The sequence below is a fragment of the Quercus robur genome, chromosome 8 (assembly GCF_932294415.1).
Source record: "Quercus robur chromosome 8, dhQueRobu3.1, whole genome shotgun sequence".
NCBI classification, from domain to species: domain Eukaryota; kingdom Viridiplantae; phylum Streptophyta; class Magnoliopsida; order Fagales; family Fagaceae; genus Quercus; species Quercus robur.
The window spans coordinates 50022515-50034701 of record NC_065541.1 but is presented as its reverse complement, the minus strand read 5'-3'; the positions used below and the strand labels follow the sequence as shown (position 1 = coordinate 50034701).

Genomic DNA, 12187 nt, shown 5'->3' with positions numbered 1-12187 from the left:
GTAACACCCCGACCCAATTTTTATAATTAAACTATGTGTTTAAGTGGTTAAGTATTATTAATATTTTAAGCCACTTACTTACAAAGTATTTAATAAACATATTATTTTATAATGTCATTGAATAAGAATTGTAAAGATTATAAATAATTGAAATGGCTATTTGTATTATAAATATATACTTAGTATGTGCAAAACTATATTAAGTGGTTAAGTTATGAGATATATATATATATATATATATATATAGTTGTTGGTGTTTTAACCATATATGATGCATGAAATATTATAGAACATATATGCTCTTTTAATGTGATGGATATAACTTTATAAAGGTAAGGATATATATATATATATATATATATGTATGTATGTATGTATGTATATGTGAAGTGATATTATTTTTGTAGAAAAGGGTGAGTGTGAATGCAAGAAATTATTTTTGTAGGAAAGTTTGAGTGTGAATGCAAGAAAGTTGAAAAGTGGGTGTGATTTTTCTTTCTCTAGCCATACAAGTATCCACCCCAAATTTTCCACTCTCCTTATCTGATTTTGCTGCCCCAAAAGTCTTCTCCCATATCTAATCTTCTTGGCTGCACCAGACAAGAAAGTCCAGCTCCTTTACTTCTTTCTCTATTCCTCTTTCTTTGCTCTTCTTTCTCTCTTCTTCCTTTGTTCTTACATGGCAGCCCTCCCTCTCTCACCAAAACAAAATATCCCTCTCTAAAGAAGAAATTAAAGGGTTAACACTAAAATTTCAGCTTTAAATTGTTGGGGGTAAGTAATGGTTTTTAGACCCCTTAAAACATAATTGATTTAACCTAGGTAATTAGCCAAGTTATTACTTAGTCCAATTTAATAAATCTAGGTTATCACAATCACAAAGATCATATCATGCAAAGCAGGGAAAAGATAAGTAATACAAGATATGATCACCCAGGAAACCAAACCAGTAAAAACCTGGGGAGGATTTGACCTAGCTATCCTCAAGGTAAACTTGAATCCACTATCTTGAAAGAATCGAAGTTCATACAATAAGATTTACAAGCCCCTACGCTTGACTTCTTATTGCTACCAACCGGTAGAACTTACTGACACGACCACGTGCAAGCTCCGAATCCACGGACTCCTTCTTTCTTGGATTCACCACCAGATACAAGCACACCCGCTTGTGTTTTCTTTAAACTTCAATGGCAGCAACTGAGTTGATTATCAAGGTGTAGATAAATCTTCTCCTTGAAAACCCTAAGTTTGTGTAAAGGAAAGTTCCTCTAGATCTCACAAGAGATTTACACAAACCGCAATATGAGCAACACTAAAATGTGGCTAAGGTTTTCCTTTTATACTTAGGACAAATTATAAAACCCTAAAACATTTTAAAACAACTAAGGCTGAGTTGGAAAATTTGCAGAAAAAAACATTCTGCCCAAGCTTCGATCGATCGAGCTAGGCCGAAATGCATAAAACTTTTCTGCATTAGTTCGATTCCAACTTTACAAAAATGCACAACTTTGAGCAAGACTAAAACACTTCTAAACACATTGTTTTGATCATGGTTTGCCAACAATACATATTAGAGTTCTAAATACATAAATACCTAAGTCTTTAGAACCTAACAAACTCCCCCTTTGGTAGTTCGTGACAAAACACAACTAGAAGCTCAAAGTTTACAAAATAAAAGCCCTTTACACAAATAATGCTCATAAAATAAATTCAATCCTAACTACTATCCATCAGTTGCAAGTGTAAACAGCAGCTCAATTGAATCAACCTGTATATTTCCTAAAACACTAAACAAAATACATAACCGCATGTGTGGAAAAAATACAAGTAAATAAATTAAATTCTTGATTTCAAACAACATACAATAAAGACATATATCAATGAATAACTCATAAATATAAATCAATAAAAGTTTGAAACAAGAAACATATAAGGAACCAAAAAAAACAACACTCCCCCTAACATGAATATCCCATCAAAAACATGACAAGAGCTAAAAAGGTAAAATATAATGTGAAGCACCTAGATACAATCTAAACTCCACAAGCTCCAACCAAAGAAATACTCTCCCCCTGAAAACAAAAACTCTACAAATATACAAATACTCCCCCTTTTTGTGATGGAATGCCAAAGGGCAAACAAACTCCATCATCAAAAGGGAGGTGGTCTAAACTGTGCCAACTCCGCACGCAAGGCACGGATCTCATTGAGCACGTCCACCAAAATCTGTCCATGAGCCGCCTGAACGGCCAAGACATGATCCAACGTACGTCGAATGTCTGAATCATCCGAAGTAGTCGGTGGAGGAACATTAGTACCAGCAACAGCAGCACCAGATGTCTCAGCATCATCAGCACCTATAGAAGAGGGAGGAGGGGGAACAGCACTAGATGACGCACCCCTAGGACGCGAAGGAACAGCTCGCATGTGAGCAGCCCTTTGTCTAAGAAAGGTGGCACCTATGGGAGCAACGACATGAACAGGCTCACCAGACAGGAAACCATCTAGACCTAAAATGAGCAAAATCCTATGAATGAAAATAGGATGAATAAACGCATGCCCTACGGCAGAACTCCTACGAACCTCGTTCAAAGAACGAAGGAACAGAATGAGGGAAACTAATCAACAAACCAGAAAAAAAAAGCATACAAAAACCCACATCGCTCTAGAGGGATGGTGTGGAAATGAGAAATAGGCCACAACGAATGACACGCTATCCTAAAGAAAAGATTGGCAGTCTTGGTAAGCTCAGCGGATGTGATCCGAGGATCAGAACTCCACTGGATAGATGACCCAGTGATGTATGACATGACAACATCTAAGGAGGGCGACTCATCATAGGGATAGTCAGACTCTCGAACAACCGGAACCCCAAAAGCCTCAGCCACTACCCGAGGGGTAATGGTGAACTCGACACCTCGTATCCAACTCCTAACAAGGGTGTTGGAATCATAGACATGGCAAGAGAGGTTCGAGAAGAACTCTCTAATCAGGGTGGTCGGGGGTGGATGATCTATCTCTAAGAGAGGCAACCAACCTCTAAACTCAAAGTTAGCCCTAATGGCCGGAATAATCTCATCTAAAACCACAGCACGCTCAGCCCAAATCTTACGCTTACTGTTCAAAGTCTCAAAGGCCTCTCTGCTCTTATCCTTCCTAAACACCTCACTCCTAGAGGGAGACTCAGAGGAAGTGGTAAGGGTCCTATGGGCTCTAGTTTTCCTAGGCATGGTGCTAGGATAAGGACCAAAACACAAAGCAAAGGAACAAAAAAAAACAAAAACAAAAAAAATACCAAGGGCAGACTGCAAGTTAGCACATAAAAAAATATAGAACAAAATCTATATGATGCATGAACAATTTAAATGGCATGATGCATGTCCTAATGCAGTGCAATTAAGTCCAAATAAGTTCAAATTCACAAAATTGGCTTGAACATAGAGGTATTAACACAAAAACCCCAAAATTTGGAAAACCACTTGATCAATTTGAAAGATATTGACTAATTGATCATTTTACAAGATAGATTTCAGAAAATAATGACCAATTACATCAATTGAACAAGCCAATTTCATCAATTTAACCCAATTTGAACAAAATTCCCAATTCGGATCAATTACAAACCCTAGAATTTTCAATTTTTCACAAATCTCCAAATCTCCAAATTAACCAACATATATCATGAATATAACAATATAGAAGCAAAACCCAATGATCAATTTCAGAAAAAGAGGATTGATTCAACAAAAAACCCAAAAATGAATAGTTCTGAAAATTCCCTTAAAATGCAAGAGTTTATGCATGAAAACATGAAAATAAATGCAAAAGGAATGGTATAAGTGTCTTACCGGCCTTGGGAGACAAAAACATAGCAAAAAATTTGGTCGAAAACGACAAAAAATCCTTAGTAGAGCCTAGCCAAGTCGGAGAGAGAGAGGAAAGTTTGAAAAAGTTTGAAAAAGTAAGTTTGAAACAGTCCAATCTGACTTTTAAAAAAAACTTGATTCACGAGTTTCGATCGATCGAAAAACAACCTCAATCGATCGAAACAGACAGAGACTTTAACAAAGCAATTTTAAAAAAATTCGATCGATCGAAATAGTCAGAGGCTCTCTCAAACATATTTAAAAAATTTCGATTGATCGAAAAATAGAATGGATCGATCGAAATGGGCAGAGGCTCACTAAATTTGAAGAAAAAACTCAGTTTTTTGAAAAAAATTCAGAAACAACTCACAACATGGAAATTAAAGAATAAAATGCATGAGTATGTGATGATGTGATTTTCAAAAACAAGAATTTAAGCCCAAAATTCCCAAAGTTAAAACTTCTTGCATTCTTCACAAATTTTCAAGCATCAAATTAATTTTGCACAAAATTCAAAGTATTTGCAAAACTTGGTTGGTCAGACCATAAACACACACAATAACATGTACAAAGTTTAGCAAAGAGTAACTCGTGTAGTGTGTGCAACTAGCAAAAACTTGAGATACATGTGAGGTGATATGTGAATAGCAATCAATCACAAAGTCTACAAAATTCATCACAAAGAATTTAAAAGAGACTATCACCTAAAGAGTTACATCATATAACTCCCACATCTCCTAGATCATAAGCTTGCAATCATGTAAGTTTCTTGAAATTATGTCTCATAATATACACACCAATTTTAAGTATTAAGCAATTTAAACTGAGGTTTCACCTTGTGTTCTTTTTGTGCATGTGCTACACTTTCTCGAGCACAAAATCTTATGATATGCACTAAGGTGTTCATGATTGGCTAGTGAACAGTGGTAAGATGGTTATTTATGCCTTTCTCTAAAAGTTCAAGTCTGACAGTCAAAAACATGTGACTTCAAGATTAAGACAGAGTAATCAAAAACCATAAACATCTTTCCCACACAACATGCACTACAAAACTTCAACTAGTAAAGCGCAATAAGTAAGCTCATCAAAGCTAAACAAGGTACAAACGACATGTTATGTGAAAATAAATTGACCAAACTTGTTCTTCAAAAACCAAGAAGAATAGTACAAAACACAATTTGCTTCCTTTTTCTTCCATTTTATTTTCATTTTTTTTATTAAAAAAAACACCTAGAATGAAATGCATGAATGTTATGCAATGAAAATCCTAGAAAACAAAAAACAAAACCAAAGAACAAATGTCACAAAGGGTAGAGCAATGAAGCACAAGGACCATGTCAAAAAGACTCAGTTAGTTCGAGTCTTTTGCATCCAAAACCTTTTAGATGCACCATGAACATTGGAGTTCTTATTCACATGGGAATGATTACCAACTCCAGGATTGGAATAAAGGTTTAAAGCCTTTACCAATTCACCAATAAGTACCATAGGATCTTGTGCTTGAGGTACAGGTACTTTTGGTTTGTTTGCTCTCTTTGCAGCTTACAGCTTGTAACAATTAGGACGTATGTGTCTAGACTTTCCACAAAAGTGACAAACCCATGCAGGCTTATCATATGTCTTGTCCTTAGATAGGGTAGGCTTCTGAGACTTAGACTCTTTCAGATCAACCCTAATCTTCCTAGATGATGAAACTTCTATGGGTTTGACAACCTCACTCACAGGGGGTTTGACAGTTTCACTCACTATCTCACTCACAGAAGGTTCAGAAGAAGATGAAGGGACAAAGTTTGTGGAATGGGGAGCAAACACAGAGATGCTTTCAACATAACCTAAACTGGATTTGTCAGAAGGAGACTTTTGAACACTCAACATTTGATCAAATTTAGAACTAGCAGATCTAGCAACCGATAAATCAAGTTCCAAAGATTTAACTTTATCAAGTAAAAGCATATTCTCAGTTTTCACATTGTTCAAAAGTTCAATAGCATCAAACAGTTTTACAAGCAAATTCTTCTTATCAAGCTCAAGAGATTCAATTTTCTTCAGGCCAAGTTCAACATTCATAGCATCCTTTGCAGAAACTTTGCAAAGTTTATTATAGGCCTCTTGAAGATCTGCATCCTCAGAGAGTTCCCCATCAAAAGGATTCTCTTTAACAGATATGCTCTCATTGACTACAGCAATAGCAGTGAAAGTAATGAAGTTTCCATCCTCATCACAATCAGACTCATTATCTGAAACTTCACCATCACTAAGGGTTACAGCCATAGCCTTACCCTTAGACTTCAAATAGGTAGGACATTCAGATTTCATGTGACTATACCCTTGACATCCAAAACACTGAGAACCCAAAGAATTATTAGAAGATTGACCTACTTTTTCTCTAGGTTTATCATTATTGTTAACCTTAGTGGGATCATGCTTCCTAAAGTTTCTAGGTTCAGCAGTGTTCGTGCCTCTTGCCTTTCTGTTACTATTCCTGAGAAAGTTTCTAAAATTCTTGGCAAGGTAAGCAATCTCTGTAGCAGAGAGCTCATCATCAAATCCACCACCTTCAACATCATCAACTGACTTAAGAGCCATTGATTTGGATTTGGTAGTTTTGGGGAGATCCAACTCATAAGATTGAAGAGATCCTACAAGTTCATCAACAGGGATGGAGTCCACATCCTTGCTTTCAATAATGACAGTCACCTTGGGCCTAAAGTTTTCAGTTAAAGATCTAAGAATCTTCCTAACAATTTTAGGTTGATCACAGATTTCACCCAAGTTAAAAGCAGAATTAACAATGTCATTCAATTTAGCATAGAATTCATCAAAAGATTCTTCATCAGACATCCTGATGCTTTTAAATTTAGAAGTCAATTGCTATAATTTATTGATTTTGACAGCCTTTGTGCCTTCATGCACAGTCTAGAGGATATTCCAAGCAGTATGAGCAACCTCAACATTAGAGATTCTCTTAAATTCCTCCATAGAAACAGCGTTAAAGATAGCATTCATAACCTTGCTATTAAACACAACTGCTTCCTTTTGAGAAGTTTCCCACTCACTAACAAGAGTAGTGGGCTTCTCCCTTCCGTATTCAATGGAGTTCCACACTCTCTCATCAATAGATTTCAGGAATGCTTTCATCCTTACTTTCCAATAAGCATAATTATTCCCATCAAAGTGAGGAGGAATAACTAGAGAGTGTCCGTGTTCCATGACAATAGGGGTCAAGGATCAGCTTAGTGATCAAAAGATCAATAACAAAAGAGCAACCCGCTCTGGTACCACTTGATGGTTTTTAGACCCCTTAAAACACAATTGATTTAACCTAGGTAATTAGCCAAGTTGTTACTTAGTCCAATTTAATAAATCTAGGTTATCACAATCATAAAGATCATATCATGCAAAGCAGCGGAAAGATAAATAACACAAGATATGATCACCCAGGAAACCAAACCGGTAAAAACCTGGGGAGGATTTGACCTAGCTATCCTCAAGGTAAACTTAAATCCACTATCTTGAAAGAATCGAAGCTCATACAATAAGACTTACAAGCCCCCACGCTCGACTTCTTATTGCTACCAACCAGTAGAACTTACTGACACGACCACGTGCAAGCTCCGAATCCATGAACTCCTTCTTTCTTGGATTCACTACCAGATACAAGCACACCCGCTTGTGTTTTCTTTAAACTTCAATGGCAGCAACCGAGTTGATCATCAAGGTGTAGATAAATCTTCTCCTTGAAAACCTTAAGTTTATGTAAAGGAAAGCTCCTCTAGATCTCACAAGAGATTTATACAAACCGCAATATGAGCAACACTAAAACGTGACTAGGGTTTGCCTTTTATATTTAGGACAAATTAGAAAACCCTAAAACGTTTTAAAACAACTAGGGCTGAGTTGGAAAATCTACAGAAAAAAAATTCTGCCCGAGCTTCGATCGATCGAGCCTAAGCTTCGATCAATCGAGCCTAAGCTTCGATCGATCAAGCCAGGCCGAAATGCATAAAACTTTTCTGCATTAGCTCGATTCCAACTTTACATAAATGCACAACTTTGAGCAAGACTAAAACACTTCTAAACACATTGTTTTGATCATGGTTTGTTAACAATACATATTAGAGTTCTAAATACATAAATACCTAAGTCTTTAGAACCTAACAGTAAGTAATCAAAACTTCACTTATTTATTTCTACTTCTTTAACCTCTATCCTGATTTTATGGGCTGAATTATGATTCTGTTTTAGTGATTTGAAGGTTTGATAATATTATGGTTTATTGAATGTTTAATAACATATTTTAGTATGTTTAATATAGGTATAAAAATACCCAAATGAAATTAGGTCTATTGCTATTTGTTGATGACTTTGTAAGAATATGTACTGAAGCTGTTTCTGTGACAGATTTGATGTTTACAACAAGAAAAATATGTATTAAATCATATTCTGTGAATTAGGATGCTAGGAGTAGTTTTTATGAACTCTAAGACTAGGGGTGTCCAACAAAACCGTGATCCGACCAACCCGCCCAAACCCGTCCGATCCGGCCCGACAACCGTCCGACCCGACGCCGGTGACGGTCGGCGGCGGATCTCGGCCTCTAGAACCCGAAAACGGCGGGTCGGTTGGTGGGTTTTCTCTCCAAAACCCGAAGAAACCCGACCGAACCGAGATCTGAAATTCCGACCATCCGATCTGGTCAGGTCGGTTCCGGGTTGGGCACAAACCCGACCCGAACCGACCCGTGGACAGGCCTATCTAAGACACACATGGTTGTTATGGAAGTGGTCTCACAGAATTTGGATGAATATAAAATAATGGTTTAATTTCCAAGTTGCATGAAATTCTGTCAGGACAGATTTGAATACGTTTTCTTGTATGATTTTTAATAAATCATGGGTTTATGATTTGACTCCGAAATTTTTATGGTATATACTAGACATATAGGAGAGTTGTTTTGTAAAATTTCATGACAATTGGATGTGCTTGAACAGCCCATTTGTATTTTACAAATGAGGCATACACTGCTGGAATAAAACAGTGAACAGTAAGGGACATGCCTAACTTTGAGGATTTAATTCCAAAGTTAGGATGAATGTTTTGAGTTATAATTTAATATGCTTATCTTTTGGTATGTCTCAATCATAGATTAATTTTTGTGTAACTTGTTTTGAGGTTTAGTACTCAAAGGAGGGTTTCTAAACCATGAGACATTTGTATTTATGAAGTTGTTTTGTCCGACGTGTTGTATGTTACCATATGAATCTATATAGTTACATGACTATGCTTAAAGGATTTTATATTTATGCATGCATTATTGCTCTAACCTCCAAGCACCTTTTGAAACAAAGTTAGCTCTTCTAGAGATATGGGATTAATATAAGAATGTTGGTTTCTCTAGGATTTTGTACTTGTTGTTGATGAATGTATTTTTGTTTGTGGGAACCTTGTTGAGGTGGGATTAGGATTCCCTTGATTCTAAGAAATAGTCTTTGAGATGAATGTATAAGTCTATGACAAGGAAATTATGGATAGTAATAAGTTTTGATTTATGGTTTAGGTGTTACCAGTATCCAAGTCTAAGCTCCTTCGACTTTAGGCTCTCAGTCTCTGCTTTCAGGTAAGGAATAAGTTATATGGGTATTTGGTAAGTCATGAGGTTATTTTAAAGTATATTATGCATTAAAAGGTTTTTGATTAGAGATATGGCATATAATCATTATTCTGACAAAAATATGTTCTTGAGTTCTCGAAACCCTATGTATATGATTTAAGCATATTGATGCCATTACGAATTTCCACGAACATGATGTTTAATGAAAAGAATGGAAATGCTATTATTATGAAATGTTATGCAAAATAAGAAATTTCAGTATGACATAAAGTATGAAATGTTTTCGAGTTATGTCCTCTGGTGATTTGAACTCTGCTAGTAGGGGTTAATTACTAGTTTTCCATGGAAAACGTTATATGATTGGCCATTATAAGTGGGACTAGCTCTGCTGTACCCGCCCCTTGTTGGTTACGGCCAACTTGTGGGGGAAGCCAACCTACCCCCATGGTTGGAAGATATGTATTATGATGTAATCCTTGGAATACCTGGCATTGTGGGGAAAGCTAGATGCCTAGCACCGTGGTGCTAGAAGCCTCCCAAATAAGTACAGACTTATCAGATATGGGCTAACCAATAAGTTATTTATGAACAACTATGTTGTGTTATTAATCATAAAAGAATTATTTTGTTTAAATGCATTGTGAAAAGTAAAAGCTCTCATGGCAAGAAGAAGTTTCTAATGAAAAGAAAAGTTGTTCATCAAAGATAAAAGTTTCTGAAGTTCTATTGTGCTATAAAGATAAAGTTTCTGATGAAAGTACAAGTTATAATATTTTTCGGGAAAATGTTTATAAAGAAAGATTTTCTTATTGGGTCAAGATGTTTCTAGTTTAATACAAAGTTGCCGATTATCTGATTTAAGTTAAAATAATTATTTTTTAATGAGAATATATATATATGGCGACTTTGTAAGAAATGAAAGAAGTTTAATTCGAAAGGTTTTGGTAATATGAACCCGATAAAAAAAATGAGAACAATTATTTTCTATGAAGAGCGTATAAGCTATTATTATGAATAGTATAAAATACTATGCATGAAAAGATGTTCTCCTATTCGAATATTCAAAGAATAAAATGATCTGATTTAGATGCATCCTTATTAAATTCTCATATATCTTACCTTTGCTGAGCTGTGTAGCTCACCCCTTCCACTCTTTCAGTCAGCAGGTTTTATTTTGGAGCAGAGGGAGCCTTAGTCGAGTTTGGAAAGAGCTAATTTTAGTTTGATATGTATAGATCCTAAATTAGCAATATGATGTTTAGATTTGTAGCATTGTGTATTTTAGGATCTAATGAAAGTTGTGTACCTTAAAGTATTAAGAGATGTATTATGTGAAATTCCAAATTTGAACAATTGGTGGATTATGTCAATCTTTGAGTACAATGTAGATGCTTTGAATATCAAGTGAAAAGTTATATCATTTAAGTAAAAAAAAAAAAAAACACGGATGAAAAGTAAGAGGGAAGCTTTTGGTAAAAGTTTTGTAAAAGTTAAGTTGGTTCTTGTTAATATCAGGTTTAGGCTTGATATTAGCATGCTTGTATGCGTAGCGTGCACGCTGCCCTCTTGATCACTTCTACGCTCAAGGTTGGCAAAAGGATTTTCACGTTGAGATGCTATGGATTCTGCTTAGTGTGAACCTGAACCTACCATAGTTGACCATTGTTTTTACTATCACATAAGTTCTTCCCATAGACGCCAACTGTAGGGACACGGTTTACAGCCTAAACCCAAAATGTGTGGGATCTTGGCCCAATGAGCCCAATACAATAAATTTGTAGAGAGTGGTTCGAAGAACTAGGCTTTAATGAATTTGACAACAACTAGTATGGATTTGGAAGATGATCAAGCAAGAACAAAGAAGGTAAAGTTGAACGACTTCACTGTCCGAGGAGATCAAACTTGTATAAGTTGGTTACAATTGAATACAAGAACAATTTAGATGAATACAGTGTTCTCTCTCTCTTTTTCGATCTCTCTCTCATGTAGGGTCTTTCATATTATATATCTCCCTTTGGACCATCTTCATCCTACACTTGTTGATCATCTGAGCCATCACTTGAGTACCTGTCCCATTAGACACCCTCTTTAGTTTTCTGTGAGTTGTGGTAGCTAAGGCAATACTGTTCAAAGGTCTTCTCCACATAAATGCAGCCAGAAAAGTAGCTGCAGTGCATTTAATGCGATGGTGGCAGCTTTCTCTTAGATATTTTTGGGTTTCCTTCCTTCTCGTATGTTCATGAGGCATGTCCCTATCATTGGAGCTTCTTGGAGGGTTACTCTAATTGCCGAAGTACATACGTGAACTGCGTTCATCATATCCGAGAAGGAGTTCCTCCTTAGACCACCTTCCATTCGTTCCTTACTCAAGAGACTTTAAATTGTAATTTCTAATAACTATTTGTTCCTCCTCAGATCATCCAACATCCTCGGACAAAACCCAAGGCCCAATGCATGATTCTGGACCCTTAACCCTACATCATCCGTTATAAAAAGAAAGTATTGCAAATACTACAAATTTACTATATAATATTTATAAAGAGAGGTGGCAATCAATGTGACTAATAGAATTCAACAACATAATAAATGTAGGTCTAAAATACATATTTATGATTGTGACACATCAACTTATAAAACTTTTATTTTTATCCAAAAAAAAAACTTATAAAACTTTTATAGTAAAATTTGTAGCCCTAATTAACATTTTCCA

At 35.8% G+C, this 12187-nt stretch overlaps 1 long non-coding RNA gene across 1 annotated transcript; it reads left to right on the top strand.

Moving 5' to 3' along the window:
* The first annotated feature begins 443 nt into the window (after positions 1–443).
* On the top strand, positions 444–9457 carry LOC126696858 (uncharacterized). Its single transcript, XR_007646108.1, has 2 exons — positions 444–774; positions 9424–9457. It is a non-coding gene; the product is annotated as an uncharacterized LOC126696858 (long non-coding RNA).
* Positions 9458–12187: the final 2730 nt, after the last annotated feature.